Genomic DNA, 16,519 nt, shown 5'->3' with positions numbered 1-16,519 from the left:
TACTCATGTCTCTCTTTCTGCTGTCGCTGTCTCTCTATGGTCTGTCTCGGCCTCTCCTCTCTGTCTCGCCTGCTCTCTCGCATGCTCTGTGCTCGCTGTTCTCTCTCTCTCTGTCTTCGGTTGTCTCTTACTCGCTGTCTCTTGTGGCTCGCTTATGTCTCCTCCTCCTCTCTCTCTGTCTCGCTTGTTGTTCCTTCTACTCTCATCTCTCTGTCTCGCCTGGTCGTTGTCTCTTCCTCTCCTGTCTTTCTCTTCTGTCTGGTCCCTGTTACTCTTCGTCTCTCTGTCTCTCGTCTCTCATGCTGTCTCTTGTCTCTCAGCACTCTTCTCTGTCGTGGCTTTCTCGACTGCTGCTTCTCGCTGTCTCTCTCTTCTCTTGTTTCGCTGTTCTCTCTCTGTCTCACTGTTTCGTCACTCCTGGCTCGCTCTCTCTCTGTCATTTGTTCTGTCTCGCTTCTGTTCTCTCTGCTGCTCTCTCTCTTGTCTTGCTTGTCTCCTCTGTCTCCGGCTGTCTCTCTTCTGTCTCGACTGTTGTTCTCTCATCGTCTTCTGTCTCGCTGCTCTTCTTTGTCGTCTCGTCTTGTCTCTCGTCTCTCTCTCTGTCTTGCTGTCTCACTCTGTCTCTCTGTCTCACTCTGTTCTCTGTCTGGTCTTGCTGTCTCTCTCTGTCTGTCTCGCTGCTCTCTCTCTGTCTCGCGTGTCTCTCTCTGTTCTCGGCTGCTCTCTCTCTTGTCTCGCTGGCTCTCTCTTTGCACTCTCTCTATCTCGCTGTCTCTCTCTCTGTCTCATGTCTCTTGCATCTGTCTCACTGTCTCGTCTGTCTCGCTGTTCTCTCTCTGTCTCGTCTTGTTTCTCTCTGTCTCGCGTTTCTCTCTGGTCTCGCTGTCTCTTTCTCTGTCTCGCAGTCTGTCTCTGTTCCGCTTGATCTCCTTCTGTTTCTGTCTTTTCTCCTGTCTCGCTGTTTCCCTTCTCGCTGTCATCTCTCTTGTCTGTCTGTTCTCTCTGTCTTGCTGTCTCTGATCTTCACTAGTTTCTCTTTCAGTCTTGCTGTTTCTCACTATGTCTCCCTGTTTCTTTCTGTCTCGCTATCTCTCTCTCTGTCTCGCTGTCTATCTCTCTGTCTCGCTGTCTCTCTCTCTGTCTCGCTGTCTCTCTCTCTGTATCGCTGTCTCTGTCTGTCTCGCTGTCTCTCTCTGTCTGTCTCGCTGTCTCTCTCACTGTCTCTCTCGCTGTCTCTTTCTCTCTCGCTGTCTTTCTGTCTCTCTCTTTCTTTTTTCTGTCTCTCTATTTCAGTAAATACAGTGCAATGCAATGAGGATAATAAAATACAGTTAATTTCAGTAGTAATAATAATAGTACATATAATTAATGGTCATGGGATGTCCCTCAGACTATGGCAGTCATATACATATCTGGCAGTAATATTTGCGGTTTCTCCCTCAACCGGAATAATTCCCAGCTTTATGTTGTCTCTGTCTCTCTCTCTGTCTCTCTCTCTCTGTCTGTTTCTCTCTCTCTGTCTGTCTCTCTCTCTCTCTCCCTGTCTCTCTCTCTTTCTGTCTCTCTCTATCTCTCTCTTTCTGTCTGTCAGTCTCGGTCTCTCTCTCTCTCTGTCTCTGTGTGTGCACATTTATGCATGTGTGCATAATTAGAGTAGCCGTGTAGTTCACACAAGTAATGCTTTCCGTCTCAGGCAAACTCGCTGTTTTAGTGGTCTCTCTGTCTGTCTCGCTCTCTTGCTATCCCTGTCTCTCTCTCTTTGTCTCTCTCTGTCTCTCTCTCTGTCTCTCTGTCTCTCTCTCTGTCTGTCTCTCTCTGTCTCTCTCTCTCTTYCTCTCCCTGTCTCTCTCTCTGTTTCTGTCTCTTTCTCTCTTGCTCTCCCTGTCTCTCTCTCTGTCTCTCTCTGTCTCTCTCTCTGTCTTTCTCTGTCTCTTTCGCTCTCTCTCTCTTGCTCTCCCCCCGTCTCTTTCTCTCTCTCTTTCTTTGTCTCTCTCTTTGTCTATCTCTCTTTCTGTCTCTCTCTCTCTGTCTCATTTCTATCCGTCTGTGTGATTGAATCATGTTATAAGGAACACGCGTGTACACGTGTACACAGACCTGTGGCCCATATCCTCCCACACATGTTTCATACATGTACATACGTTTCCCTGACTGAGTTAGATTATGGTTCTACTCTAGTTTTGYTCTCAGAACCACTAGCATTATACCCTTGTTTTAGCAGCAGGGAGCCAGCCTGTAAGCTTTGTATTAAAAAGGCCAGTAGCGCAAGAACCTTTGCAGTGGTCTGCTCATAAAACTTCAGTCATCAAGTCATAGTATTTCCATGGGAAACATTTTCAATTTGATCGTCATTTATTTATTTTACGTGAGAAGATTAAAGCATCCACATCATGCCATTTTTCAAAGGGCTTTCTGAGTGCTAGAAGTCAAGAAGCTATAGCACAATGGAAAATGGAGTCTTTTAATCTCATTACACAAGGTCACTGTTTGTTTGTGTTAGAGGCTGATGTCACCGACCAACAAAAGCCACTGTACAGAGCAGGCTCTGTGACTCCTCCCTAAGCCTCTCTAAAGACTGAAGGGTTTATTCATGTCTTCAGATGGTTTTCATATCAGCCATTAAGACGGACATCATTTCGCTTTTTTTTCTCTACATTTTTGTTGCTTAGAATGTCTTGTTTGTTTTGTTATTATGTCTTTTCCCTTCCCTTTTCTCTTACGCTGCAATTATCTGCTCGGATAACACCAGAGAATTCGATAGAGTCCATTTTCCGTTAGTAAGTCCCGCTGCCTCCCCTCACTTTAGTGGGAAAAGAGGGCATTTCGTCACCACCGGGGGAAAAACACATTTTTCAAATCACACTGGTCCTCTCCAATATTTTATTTTTACTGCTACGTATTTCACCCTATTCGTCACATGGAACCGGTTGAGCAACTTAAAGTTCCTCCACAAATTTGCCACTGTGTTCTTTAATCCAATATAATCTCACATAGTTTTTTATAGTCTTTTTTGAGGAGTTATGTAATAAAAACAAGCTGCATTACATCACTCACTTTGTGCAGACAGGTTCCTTTTGCAGAAAACCTTGTGATCAACTCCGCTCACCCTCTGTGCTCTGTGTTAAACGATTTCTTGTGTGTGTGTGTGGTGTGTTGTGTGTGTGTGTGTGTGTGTGTGTGTGTGTGTGTGTGTGTGTGTGTGTGTGTGTGTGTGTGTGTGTGTGTGTGTGTGTGTGTGTGTGTGTGTGTGTGTGTGTGTTGTGTGGTGTGTGTGTGTGGTGTGTGTGTGGTGATAAACGCGGACCAGGCTTCCCATTTCGTATCTTGTTGCCATCATCTTGTTGTTTCCGCCTCGTACATTTTACATGGAGGAGGTTTACCTTGCTTTTCCGCTCAGTCACTCCAGACCTTGACCCTCCAGGCCTTGTTTAATCTGTGGAGGCCATGGAGGCGACAGACTGTGAAATAGTGGTATTTTCCTCTGTCGGGGAGACTTATCACCTCAATGAAATGTGTTAATCTCCTCCGCTACACTTGCGTGTTCTGTTCATGAAGCTTCAAAGGGGAGAATGACTCAATCGTTTCTTGTGGTAAAACCTCTTCTTGAAGCGTTTATCCTCTTTCCACCCACACCATGTTTCCCATACTTTCACAGAAAAGACCTGTGGTTTAGTGATGTGGCGTGTCTGTATACGCGTGTGGTTCTGTGTGTGACATTGGCTTTATAGTGTGTGAATGTGTTTGTTCATGCATATTGTTCAGTAGGACACAGCCCTGTTGGTTGTTTCTCTCACCCTACCGGAAATCCCTGCGCTGTGTCTGGTGATAGTTACCTCATAAACCTAAAGAGCATATTGGCCATGCATCACCTCWAAGCATTAACACACAGCATTACAGGAAGTATCCCATTTACCTGTGTAACCCAGTCATTGTATTCACCGCCACACATGCTAAGGCTACTATGTAGTGAGTATCTGACTGCTGCTTGYTATTRATGCTCACGCTACGTTAGCTWTTAGCTAACAGCCCCATAGGAAGTCTCMCTCTATTTGTATCCGGTCACGACAGCTACTGTATGGACACCTGTTATACCCATCACTATCCTCTAGATGGTTTTGTACATTTTGTATTATGTCACTGAACATTTGTGTCTAAACCAAATAAACATGASCTATGAGCTGACTGCCCTTTAGGAAACCAKATGGTAGTTAGTACTCAGTGCTCTGCACCCACACAGACCTGCATGCTCTCGATGGGTTTGGACATTATGTATCATGACCTGAGTGTTTGTGTACAAAACCATTAGCTAACAGGCTAGCACCGCAATACTCTTACACACACCACCACTCRCTCACCACATTTGAACTTTAGTTCTAACTGGCTGTAGAACTCAGAGAGAAACTTAACAGTGAACGAGTTGGGACACAGTCAAACCCTCCTCTTTGTGTGTGTGTTGGTGCGTGCGTTTGTTCGTGTTTGTTTGTGTGCATGCTCCATTATGTCTGAACTCTATGACGATGGCCCACAGAGAATGTCTCTGACGGGAACACCTTGTTTTTTGACATTGTGCCCCTGGGCAGGGTGTCCGGGCAACTGTTACCAATGACATCACGACCTAAAGTTACTGATAACAACGAAACCTTTAACTCCATTTAGACATTTATAATATATATATTTCATATTTAAAGGTATTCTCCCCAGGAGATCTACCAATGTGAATAGAGGATGTACATCTACTGTGTCTCTGAAGCATAGAGACACACTTATAAAGTATTCCATCCATCATAGTGGTGTAGGGAAGGCTAGGGAATAATCTCCACATTGTCCCTCACTCCTCACTCCCGTATCACACTGGCTCCTTTAGGACAGAGTAGGTGAGCGGAGTTGAGCGGTTGGCTATCCCGCTCATCGCTCATGGAGCAGTGCTTGTGCACCGCTTCGGCACTCCACGTCCTTTCCAACCGCTCCACTAAAAACCTKTTTTTCTCACAGAAAAAAAAACTGCCTCTCCAAATTCGCTCCATTCATTAAAATCACAATTTAACCAACACCCATCTATTTTTGTGGCTACCTGAACCTACCATTTGGTTTTGAAGTATTGAAACCAAACCATATACAAGCATTTCGCTACACCCGCAATAACATCTGCTAAACAAGTGTATGTGAGCAATACATGTGATATGATTTGATATGATTTGAATGAAAAGTATTTTAATAAACATGAAAAGGTGAATGTAAGAAGCGCTCATCATTTCAAATAGGCAACATGTCATATTAAACAGCATWTTAACACTCTAAATAGGTCAGGCGCCAGGCAGAGACTAAGAAGGAACAYAAATGATTATTTAGGCTGTATTATTTCAAGGCTATAGCTACAAAGAAATAAATTGTGAAGCATTTGCGAATGTGACACACAAGGCTGGTAGGGAGTCAGGGACATTAAGCGCTCAGCATTTAAACAACATTTCGTTGTACTAAATAATTATAGTCTATAAATTGCCTACATAGGCTGTGACTTACTTAAGCAATAAGGCACGAGGAGGTGTGGTATATGGCAAATATTCCACGGCTAAGGACTGTTCTTATGCATGACTGTCACGCCCTGACCTTAGAGATCCTTTTAATTCTCTATTTGGTTAGGTCAAGGTGTGACTAGGGTGGGCAATCTATGTTTTCTATTTCTTTGTTGGCCGGATATGGTTCCCAATCAGAGGCAGCTGTCTATCGTTGTCTCTGATTGGGGATCATAGGCAGCCTTTTTCCACCTGTAGTTTGTGGGATCTTGTTTTTGGTACTGTGCTGTTTAGCTCTACTAGACGTTACGTTTCTGTTGTTTTTTCGGGATTCATTTAATAAATTAAAATGTACGCCTACCACGCTGTACCTTGGTCCGATCCTTCCATCGACGATCGTGACAGAAAATCCCACCTCAACTGGACCAAGCAGCGTGCCCGGGAGGAGATGGTATTCTGGTCTTTGGAGGAGGTTGAGGAGAGAATAGCCTGGACTTGGGAGGAAGTATTGGAGAGATACAAGACCCTGCCATGGAAGCAGGCGGAGGCAGCGAAGGACGATCAACGACAACTCCAGGGTTCGCAACCACGACGCAAGCACGAGAGGCAGCGCCCAGATTTTTMGGGGGGAGGGCACACGGGGTGGTTGGCGGAGCCAGGTTTCAGACCAGAGCCAACTCCCCGCACTCCTTTAAGGAGCGTGTGACCGTTCAGGCACCATGTTATGCGGTGATACGCACTCCAGTGTCTCCAGTGCGCATTCACAGCCTGGTGCGCTAGGTGCCAGCTCTCCGCACTTGCCGTGCAAAAATGAACATCCACCCAGGACGGGTTGTGCCGGCTCAGCGCTCCTGGTCTCCAGTATGCCTCCTCGGACCACGATATCCTGCGCCGGCTCTACGCACTGTGTTTCCAGTGCGCCTTCACAGCCCAGTGCGTCCTGTGCCAGCGCCCCGCACTTGCCGGGCTGAAGTGAACATCCAGCCAGGACGGGTTGTGCAAGCTCTACGCTCTAGACCTCCAGTGCGCCTCCACAGGCCAGTACGTCCTGTGCCTGCTCCTCATGCTCGTCCTGAGGTGTGTGTCACCAGCCCGGTACCACCAGTGCCGGCCCCACGCACCAAGCTTCCGGTGACAGTTCCCAGTCCAGAGCTTCCGGCGACAGTTCCCAGTCCAGAGCTTCCGGCGACAGTTCCCAGTCCAGAGCTTCCAGCGACAGTTCCCAGTCCAGAGCTTCCGGCGACAGTTCCCAGTCCAGAGCTTCCGGCGACAGTTCCCAGTCCAGAGCTTCCGTCGACAGTTCCCAGTCCAGAGCTTCCGGCGACGTTTCACAGTCCAGAGTTTCCGGCGACGTTTCACAGTCCAGAGCTTCCGGCGACGTTTCACAGTCCGGAACCTCCTGTGACGGTCCACAGTCTGGAACCTCCTGAGACGTTCCACAGTCCGGAACCTCCTGAGACGGTCCACAGTCCGGAACCTCCTGAGACGGTCCACGGTCCGGAACCTCCTGAGACGATCTATGGTCCAGAGTCCCCGGCGATGATCCACGGTCCGGTGCCTCCGGCGACAATCCACGGTCCGGTTCCTCCGATGACGTATCCACGAGCGGAGTGGGTACTTCGCCCCGCACCGGAGCCGCCCCCGACGGTAGTCAGGTTTTGCGGTCGGAGTCCGCACCTTTGGGGGGGGGTACTGTCACGCCCTGACCATAGAGAATTCTCTATGTTGGTTAGGTCGGGGTGTGATTAAGGGTAGGTTATCTAGGGGAATTATATATCTATGTTGGCCTGGTATGGTTCCCAATCAGAGGCAGCTGGTTATCATTGTCTCTGATTGGGGATCATATTTAGGTAGCCATTTCCCCATTGTGATTTGTGGGATCTTGACTATGGATACTCTTGCCTGGCTGGGCAGGGATGTTTTTATGCAAAATAACCCAATCAAAACAGAAAGTTCCTTGAAAGTTGGAATATGCCAGGCCTATTGGGCCAAAATCAATTATGGCCTATTGTATAGATAATGGAACAAAAATGAAGGAATCCTTTAAGAGATCAGATTATTATTTTYGAAATACTTTGCTACAGTGACACACTTAATTAGCTATCCACCTCATTCCTTTCTTTTAGCATATGCATGTAGTAAGTAGCCTACACCATCATGCTTTCGGGAAATTTGTATTTTCAGATTCCACAATGATTCTTTAGTTGTGGACACTACATCACCACACTCCCTCTCTTGCTCTTGGTCCTCATCTTTGTAAGTCACCTTGATTTTGCACCTGTGTGTTTCTTTATTAAAATATTTAGGGAACTCCATGACAGTAGCTAAAGCAAGGGGTTATAGCAGCACCCAAGTAGACTACAAATGCATGCTGGGCCGGGCATGCCCTGAGCTCGTGAAGTGAGCTCTACTGGAGCGGGCGGGAAGGCCGACGCTCCAGCCTTTGGGAATCTCGCTCCTCACTCCAGTCAAATTGGGCACGCTCCACTCCCTGCTCTGCTCCAACTCCGCTCTGCTCACATACTCTGCTTCAGGGGTCCTTCTGCCTGCGTCAGTCCTCTCCTCTCCCAAATGGTGGAGTGATTGACGTCGGTGACATATTTAACCGTTCCTCTTTTCCCCTCCTTCTTTCTCCTCACAGGGAATTAAGCCGGACAGCTTCTTCAAAGTAAAAGTCCCTGAGTTGAAAGAGATCATAGAGGGATGCATCCGCATAAATACAGACCAGAGGTAGAGTAATCAGATAGGAATTCTCTTTACTCACCTTACCTCAGACATCCGCATTCAGTCTGCCACTGCGGGGGTGTGGTATCAAATGTTGGATAGATTCTAGATCGAAGTGTGTGTGTGMGTATTCTTAATGTGTGAAAAACATTAGACAGACAGTTTTGTTCCTCCTAGACAAAGGATATTATACCTGTCAGGCTAGTTTGTCTAGACTCTTTGTCGCTCTCTCTCCAACATTAATCTAAGGGCACTGACATTGGAACAAAATAAATTGTACCAGTCTCAGCCAACAACTGCGTAAATGCCCTGACGAGAACAGTTTTATGATTAAATTAGCTTTTCTAATTTCTCATTCTCTTTCAAAGCATTGATCGAATGATGTTGTGAGCTAACAGTGAGAAACGACTTCAGACATACATAATTCAAATGTTGCCACATTACTATGGCGAGGGAACTGGGTGACACACACATCGACCATCGTTAATGGTGTCAGGTTTCAGGCCCCCTGGGGTTCTAATGAGATGATACCTGACCTGCTGTTAAATAGGGGCACATTACATTACACACCTATCCATCTCTCTCCTTTGGCTGTGTGTCAATAGTCTAAAGTGGCACAGAGTCTAACTCACCACATCCACCCACCTATAGTTAAATACTGTTGTTTTTATGTTTAGTTAATGACTATAAAAAGAACAGACTGCGAAAATACAGTAATATCCAATGGATTATAGAACTAAGAAAACAGTGGCCTCTCCAGGTACACCATCCAAGACCTMCTGGAACACACCTTCTTCAAGGAGAACAATGGCGTCCATGTTGAGCTGGCGGAGGAGGACGACACGGTGAAGTCTGGCCTGAAGCTGTGGCTGCGTATGGACGACACCAAGAAGCTGCATGGGAAGTACAAGGACAACAACGCCATTGAGTTCCTGTTTGAACTCTACAAGGACGTACCCGAGGAGGTGGCTCAGGAGATGGTGGGTTGTTGATGGATTTCCGGACCCCTTTCACATTTTGTGGATCTCAAGTGTCAAGTTCACTGATTGCTCTCCCTCTCCCCCTCTCTCTCTCCCTAATCTTCTCCCTCACCACCCCTTTCCTTCCCTCTCCCTCATCCTCTCCCCCCTCTCCCTAGGTGGTGCTGGGCTTCGTCTGTGAGGCAGACTACAAGCTGGTGGCCAAAGCCATCCGGGACCGCGCCACCGCCATCAAGCGGCAGCGGGAGAAGCAGCGCCGGATGGCCGAGGAGGCCTTGCGCCAACAACAGGAAACTGTCATTGAGGAAGAACCAGAGTTGGCTCCCGAGCCAGAACCGCCCACCCCCAAACCTCAAATAGCCCTTCCCATTAAACCGCCCAACCCCGCCCCTGTCTCGGCACCCCCTGCCCAGACCCCGCCCACTCCGACGGTGTCGGGGCCGGTGATGTCCATGGCTAACGGCTCGGGGGATTCGGGGATAAACGCCAGCTTCACAGCAGAGACGGAGGAGCAGGAGGCAGACCAGCGGCTGCACTACAACATCAGAGACGCCAGCTACTCCTCTGCCACGTGTGAGGATACACTCACTATACCAGTGGTTCTCAAACTTCTCCTTCGGGACCCTCGGACGTGAACTAGCTCAACTGATTCATCTATTCAAGGGCTTGGTGATCCTTTAACAAGTTGAATCAGGTGTGCTAGCTCTGGAGCGGCTGGGGGTATCCGAGGAGAGGTTTGAGAACCACTGCACTATACTGTAATCACATGGTCATATATAGCAGACGCATTTATCCCAACCTTATGTCGCTTCGTAGATGAGCTCCTGAAGCTACACATTTGCCCACAGACAGCATGTACAGTCGAGCCTTCATATGTCTAGACAACATGCAAAGTGCATTGGCCTGGCCAATAAGCATGACGCAGATAGATAAGCATGGTTCACAAGTTTACCATAGACAAGATATAGAATACAGATACCCTATTCACACAACCTTCAAGATTAGTACCTGGGGCACATACTCGCTGATATATGTGGAAGGTTTACCCAAAACATGCTTCAAACATCCATTGCTGACATGCTCATGCCCTGGATTCGGTATTACAGTATCACAGCTGCACTGTGTGTGCATGGGCCCACGGTTTTCCTTATATCTGTACAGCTAAAGGGGTATCAGTGGAGGGTGTATTGGAAACTGTTGGCTCAACAGACTTTGCCTAGGGCACGTGCTACATAGCCCTGTGTAGATCCCATGTGTTTTTTATATATCTCTTAAGTAGACTAATCTTTTGCAGTTGTGCCTCTGTCCATTTGTTGTGGTTACTCTCGAGCCCTGCTAATCCATGTAGCCGTCCCTCACGGTGCCTGTTAGTGGAGCCCAAAAAGGACCCCTCCCTCAGGACATGTTAGGATTTTTCTTTCATTATCAAATAACAAGAAACATTGAGTATTATTATTAATTAATAATATTATTATTATTTCCAGACAAGACATATCCTTTACAGTATATGTTGAACACAGTCAGGGGTACATGACATAAAGAAGAGATTGATAACATGTTAACGCCTGTCTGTCTCTTCCCTCCCACTTCCCTTCCTTTAACCATGATGTCTCCATGGCAGCCGACTGCGAGATGGACGGCTACCTGAGCTCCTCTGGCTTCCAGGATCCCGGGGATTCCCCTCTCCAGCCTCCTGTTAACTCCGCCCCTTCCTCCATCACTCCTGTTCCGTTGCCCCTGGAGATCCCTCGCATCGAGGCCCTGGCCATCAAGGCTCCTCCCCCTGATGCTCCACCAATCCCGAATCTCTGCTTTCCCTCGGTAGGTAGCATGTATGAAGGTCTTGAAGTTTATATTTCTATGTATGTAGAGCTCAACAGTCCAAATATTAATTATCATGACTTCTTATAACTGTTATATTTAAGCAATAAGGCCCGAGGGGGTGTGGTATATGGCCAATATACCACGGCTAAGGGCTGTTCTTACGCACAACGCAACGCGGCGTGCCTGGACATCGCCCTTAGCCGTAGTATATTGGCTATGTATCACAAACCACTGAGGTGCCTTATTGCTATTAWAAACTGGTTACCAATGTAATTAAAGCAGTAAAAATAAATGTTTTGTCATACACATGGTATACGGTCTGATATACCATGGCTGTCAGCCAATCAGCATTCATGGCTCGAACCAGATAGTTTATAAAATGTGTTATATCCAGTTAGGACTCTTACACAACACCTTACCAGGAAAGTTTCTGGGCCCTACTAGTTATATAGCGGGGATATGTGTTTATGATTAGAGTGATGAYTGGATAAGCCATTAATACCCAGAATAGCCATGAGTGTGTAATTTTAGCACCCTACCTCAACAGACAATTCTGACCCTCTGTCCCTCCCCCAGAGTATCGCTGTATCCAACACTATCATGCCCCAGTCAGGAAACGCCAGTGGTTTCTCTTCTCCTGTCGACAGGTAACCCAAACACATGTAGAACCCCTCTTCCATGATGAGGGTATAAAGAAAGGCAAAGGCCTGCACCACACACCTTATTGCCAGTATCTAAGTATAATGTGATGTGTGTATGGCAGTGTTGCATTCAAGACAACAAAGGCCCAACAAAGGAACAAACATTTKAAATGTACTATAGAAGTATACAACCACTATACGAGCACTTTGCTGCTTTTAACTAGTTAAATAAAGGTTCAATTAAATAAATAAAAGTAGAATGGACAACTTCTCTGTCTAATGGGTATCCGTGCGGTTAACACACAATTCCGGTAGTATTTATTAAGACAGGACAGGTGTGTGTGAACTTGAAGGGGATCTTTTTTAGAGCCTGTGTGTGGTTCTCTATCCCCATGGGAAATAGCGAGCGAGTCTGACGTGGCGAACAACACTTTGATGAATGATGCCACGTGAATGTCTGTTTAAAGCGCTCCGTTGGAGTGTGCTTCCTTTTCTCCTGTGACTCTCCTAACACACACACACACACACTCTCTCTCTCCCCCATCCTCCCCCTGCCCTCATCCTCCAATTACCCCATTTCCTGTGTGCAATTAGAACGAGAGTGGAGCAAGAGGCATCAGAGCACTTCCTTCCCTTCAGGTGCCTTTCTGACTGTAACCCATAATGGTCTCGGGGGAGAAGGTCAATGGTCTTAAAAGGCTTTTCCTTCTGGGAGCTGGGTGGGATGGACATAACCTTTTAATAGGAGTTAGAAGACTCTCAGGGGTTTGTTTGGTCATACACTACAGCCTCATTAATAACCAGTTCTTTATTAGTTGTGTAGTATAAATAAGACTAGAAGTAGACATTAGTAGTAGTAGTTGTTGTTGTTGTACTTTCAGTAGTAGTAGTTGTATTGGTACTGCAAGTGCTAGTAGTTAACATTTTTGTAGTGGTGGTAGTAGTGTAGGTGTTCTTATAGTAATAGTTAGTATTATCAATAATAAAAGGACACAGTGTTACATCTCCTGGTCAGTTGTTATAACCCACTTCCTGATTATCCCCACAGCTATGCCTCTGATGTGACGTCAGGCTTGAGTGATGGCAATGAGGGCCTATCAGAAAAGAGTGCCAACAAACGTACCGGTACAAAGCTCTTCAGGAGGAGAGCCCGCTCACGCTTACGAATCACTGGGGTATGGAATGTCTGTCTGTCTGTTTCTCTGTCTCTCTGTCTATCTGTCAGTTAGCAGTTGTAATGAATTAATCACATACAAAGAGGATTGCAATCCAAGTCATCCTTGGTCTTGTCAAGTGGCTACGTGTTCTGAGTGGATAAACACTTGTTTTTCTCCTGTCCTTACAGTTGTCTGACAAAGTGGACCGTGTGGTGGAGTGTCAGCTCCAGACTCACAACAGTAAGATGGTGACCTTTAAGTTTGACCTGGACGGAGACAACCCGGAGGATATTGCTGCTGTCATGGTGAGTGCACTGTGTGTTTGTGCGTGCATGCGCGTATCTTCAACTCAACTAATTCTTATCCACTGAGCTACTGTAAACTCATCCAGTGTTACAAAACATCAGGCTTTTTTCAAGCAGAACTGTAACTTCCCAGAGAACACAGAAGAACACTGTGCTTGCTCCTTGAGAATATAACATCTAATTATCCAATCAATGAAATAGTGTTTACTGTGTAAGAAAGTGAAACTGACCATGGATTCCAGCAAGATCTCTCACAGTTTTGGAAAGAATGTTGTTTGGCCTGGGAAAGCATGGTTAACGTTTTTGATTGAATATGCCTCAGTCATGGGGGAACATTTCCCTAGTTCTTAAAACTTCATAGCAGTTGCTCACATCATGGAGTTGATGGGATTAAAACAAGCAGAAAATGACCGCAGAGAACAATTTTGCATTGGTGCACTGCAAAAAGTGAAATCTAAACAAGCCAAAATATCTTATATTGAGTGATAATTCATACCTGTCACGCCCTGACCATAGAGAGCCCTTGTTTCTCTATGGTGTAGTAGGTCAGGGCGTGACTAGGCGGTATTCTAGTTTATAATTTCTATGTTGTGTTCTAGTTTATATTTTCTATGTTGGTGTTTTGTATGATTCCCAATTAGAGGCAGCTGGTAATTGTTGTCTCTAATTGGGGATCATATTTAAGTAGCTATTTTTTCCCACCTGTGTTTGTGGGATATTATTTTGTGTTTGTGCATGTGCACCACGTAGTCACGTTCCGTTGTTTGTTTATTTGATTTATTGTTTTTGGCTTATGTTTCACTTTGGAATAAATATGTGGAACTCAATATCCGCTGCGCCTTGGTCCCGTTCTTATGACAACCGTGACAATACCAAGAGAAATTATTGGCAGATTGCTTATTTTAACCTATAAAAGGCTTAAAACAAGTAATTTATCTTATTTCAAGATATTTTCCAAGATATTTTACCTTAATATGAAATTGTATAACATATCTTGAAAAATGTCTTGAAATGAGATAAATTACTTGTATTATACCTTTTTTTGGTTCCATAAGCAAAATTAACTGCCAAAATAATGGAAACACTTCAAATGAGGGATACAAAGTATACTAAAAGTAGGTGCTTCCACACAGGTGTGGGTCTTGAGTTAATTAAGCAATTAACATCCCAAAAATGCTGGGCAGGCCATTATTTTGACTAGCATGGCTATGCCTCATAGGATGACAATGCCCCCATCCACAGGGCACGAGTGGTCACTGAATGGTTTGATGAGCATGAAAACACTGTAAACCATATGCCATGGCTGTCTCATTCACCAGATCTCATGTCACGACTTCCGCCGAGGTCGAGTCCTCTCCTTGTTCGGGCGGCGCTCGGCGTCGCCGGTCTTCTAGCCATCATCGATCCATTTTCCATGTGTTTTGTCTTGTTTTTCCTCACACCTGGTTTCAATTCCCTCAATTATTTGTTGTATATTTAACCCTCTGTTCCCCCCATGTCTTTGTGTGGGATTGTTTATTGTAAGTGCATGTGCACGTTTTCTCTGGTACGCAACGGGTTTTGTACCCATTTGTTTGTTTTTCTGGTTTCCGGTGGTTTTATGAATAAAACTGCTCTGTTGATTACTCAGTTCTGCTCTCCTGCGCCTGACTTTCCTGCCGCCAGTTACYCACTCCCTTACATCTCAACCCAATTGAACACTTATGGGAGATTCTGGCGCGATGCCCGAGAGTGTTTTCCACTACCATCAACAAAACACCAAATTATGAAATTTCTTATGGCAGAATGGTGGCCCAGCAGAATGGTGGCCCAACACCCTATTAAGACACTTTATGTTGATGTTCCACTTTATTTTGGCAGTTACCTGTACAATGCACTTGGAATTTCAAGACCTGCGAAACTAGTTTCAAAACTAGTTGAAAGCTATCGACTCACTGCTCCAATAGCCATCTGCCTAAGTGGTAGCCCTGACACATGGCTATAGACTCCTATAGCGGCTAGGAGTCTACAGCCATGTTTCAGGGCTAGCTAAGTGGGTGTCTGTTATGAAATCCTGTCAACAACAAGCGAAGATGATTGTTTACTCACGTTCAAAATATTCCTCTCTTTCTTCCCTAACTTAGTCCATCTGTGTCCGTGTTTGTCTCAATCGTCAAATCTGTCAAATCTAACTGTTCCTTCACTCATATCTGTTTTATTGATTGAATGATTCATTTACTGATTGATTGACTGATTGATTTAACTCCCTCAGGTCCACAATGAGTTCATCCTTCCCTCTGAGCAGGAAGGCTTCATCTACCGCATGCGTGACATCATCAAGCGTGCAGAGGCCCTGATGAGGAGGGGCGAGCCCCTGAGTCTGGTGGACGCTGCCCACCAGCTCTACCCCTACCTCAGCGAAGTGGGCACCCTTTCCGCCTCGCAGGTCAGTGCCATAGAAATATACATAATTGGTCAGTGCCACGATGCCAGGTTTTTTATTTTTTATTTCACCTTTATTTAACCAAGTAGGTTCTCATTTACAACTGCGACCTGGCCAAGATAAAGTAAAGCAGTGCGACACAAACAACAACACAGAGTTACACATTGAATAAACAAACGTACAGTCAATAACACAATAGAAAAAGTCTATATACAGTGTGTGCAAATGGCGTGAGGAGGTAAGGCAATAAATAGTCCATAGTAGCAAAGTAATTACAATTTAGCAAATTAACACTGGAGTGATAGATGTGCATATGATGATGTGCAAGTAGAAATACTGTTAATACAGCAGCGGTTAACCACTGCTGCCCATTGTTGGCATGGTCCACACGTGCATACAGCTGTACACAGACCAAACACAACACAATACAGTGTGTTAAAAACCTGTACTATTACCACCAGTAGAACCTGCTTATCAATCATTTGTGAAGCATCTATGTAGGGTTCATGAAAACTTAAGCGTTAAAAGTCTTATTTTTTAGTTACAAAACCAATAGTTACAAAACCAACCATCTATACTGAACAAAACTATAAATGCAACATGAATGCAACAATTTCTAAGATTTTACTAAGTTTGGGTTCATATAAGGAAATCAGTCACTAGAAATAAATTCATTGGGACTTAATCTATTGATTTCACATGACTGGGCAGGGGTGGGCCTGGGAGGGCATAGGGCCACCCACTTGGGAGCCAGTCCCAGCCAATCAGAATGACTTTTTCCCAACAAAAGGGCTTTGTTACAGACAGAAATAGTCCTCAGCACCCACCCCTCCCCCTCAGATGATCCCGCAGGTGAAGAAGCCGGATGTGGTGGTCCTGGGCTGGCGTGGTTACTTGTGGTCTGTGGTTGTGAGGCCGGTTGGATGTACAGCCAAATTCTCTAAAACAACGTT

At 45.6% G+C, this 16,519-nt stretch overlaps 1 pseudogene; it reads left to right on the top strand.

Moving 5' to 3' along the window:
- The window catches only part of LOC111981170 (serine/threonine-protein kinase WNK4-like), an 85,003-nt pseudogene that overhangs the window by 55,748 nt on the left and 12,736 nt on the right, over window positions 1–16,519 (top strand).

This window comes from Salvelinus sp. IW2-2015, linkage group LG20 (assembly GCF_002910315.2).
Source record: "Salvelinus sp. IW2-2015 linkage group LG20, ASM291031v2, whole genome shotgun sequence".
Lineage (NCBI taxonomy): Eukaryota > Metazoa > Chordata > Actinopteri > Salmoniformes > Salmonidae > Salvelinus > Salvelinus sp. IW2-2015.
The sequence above is the reverse complement of the archived record's forward strand: the minus strand, read 5'-3'. Positions and strand labels throughout refer to the sequence as shown.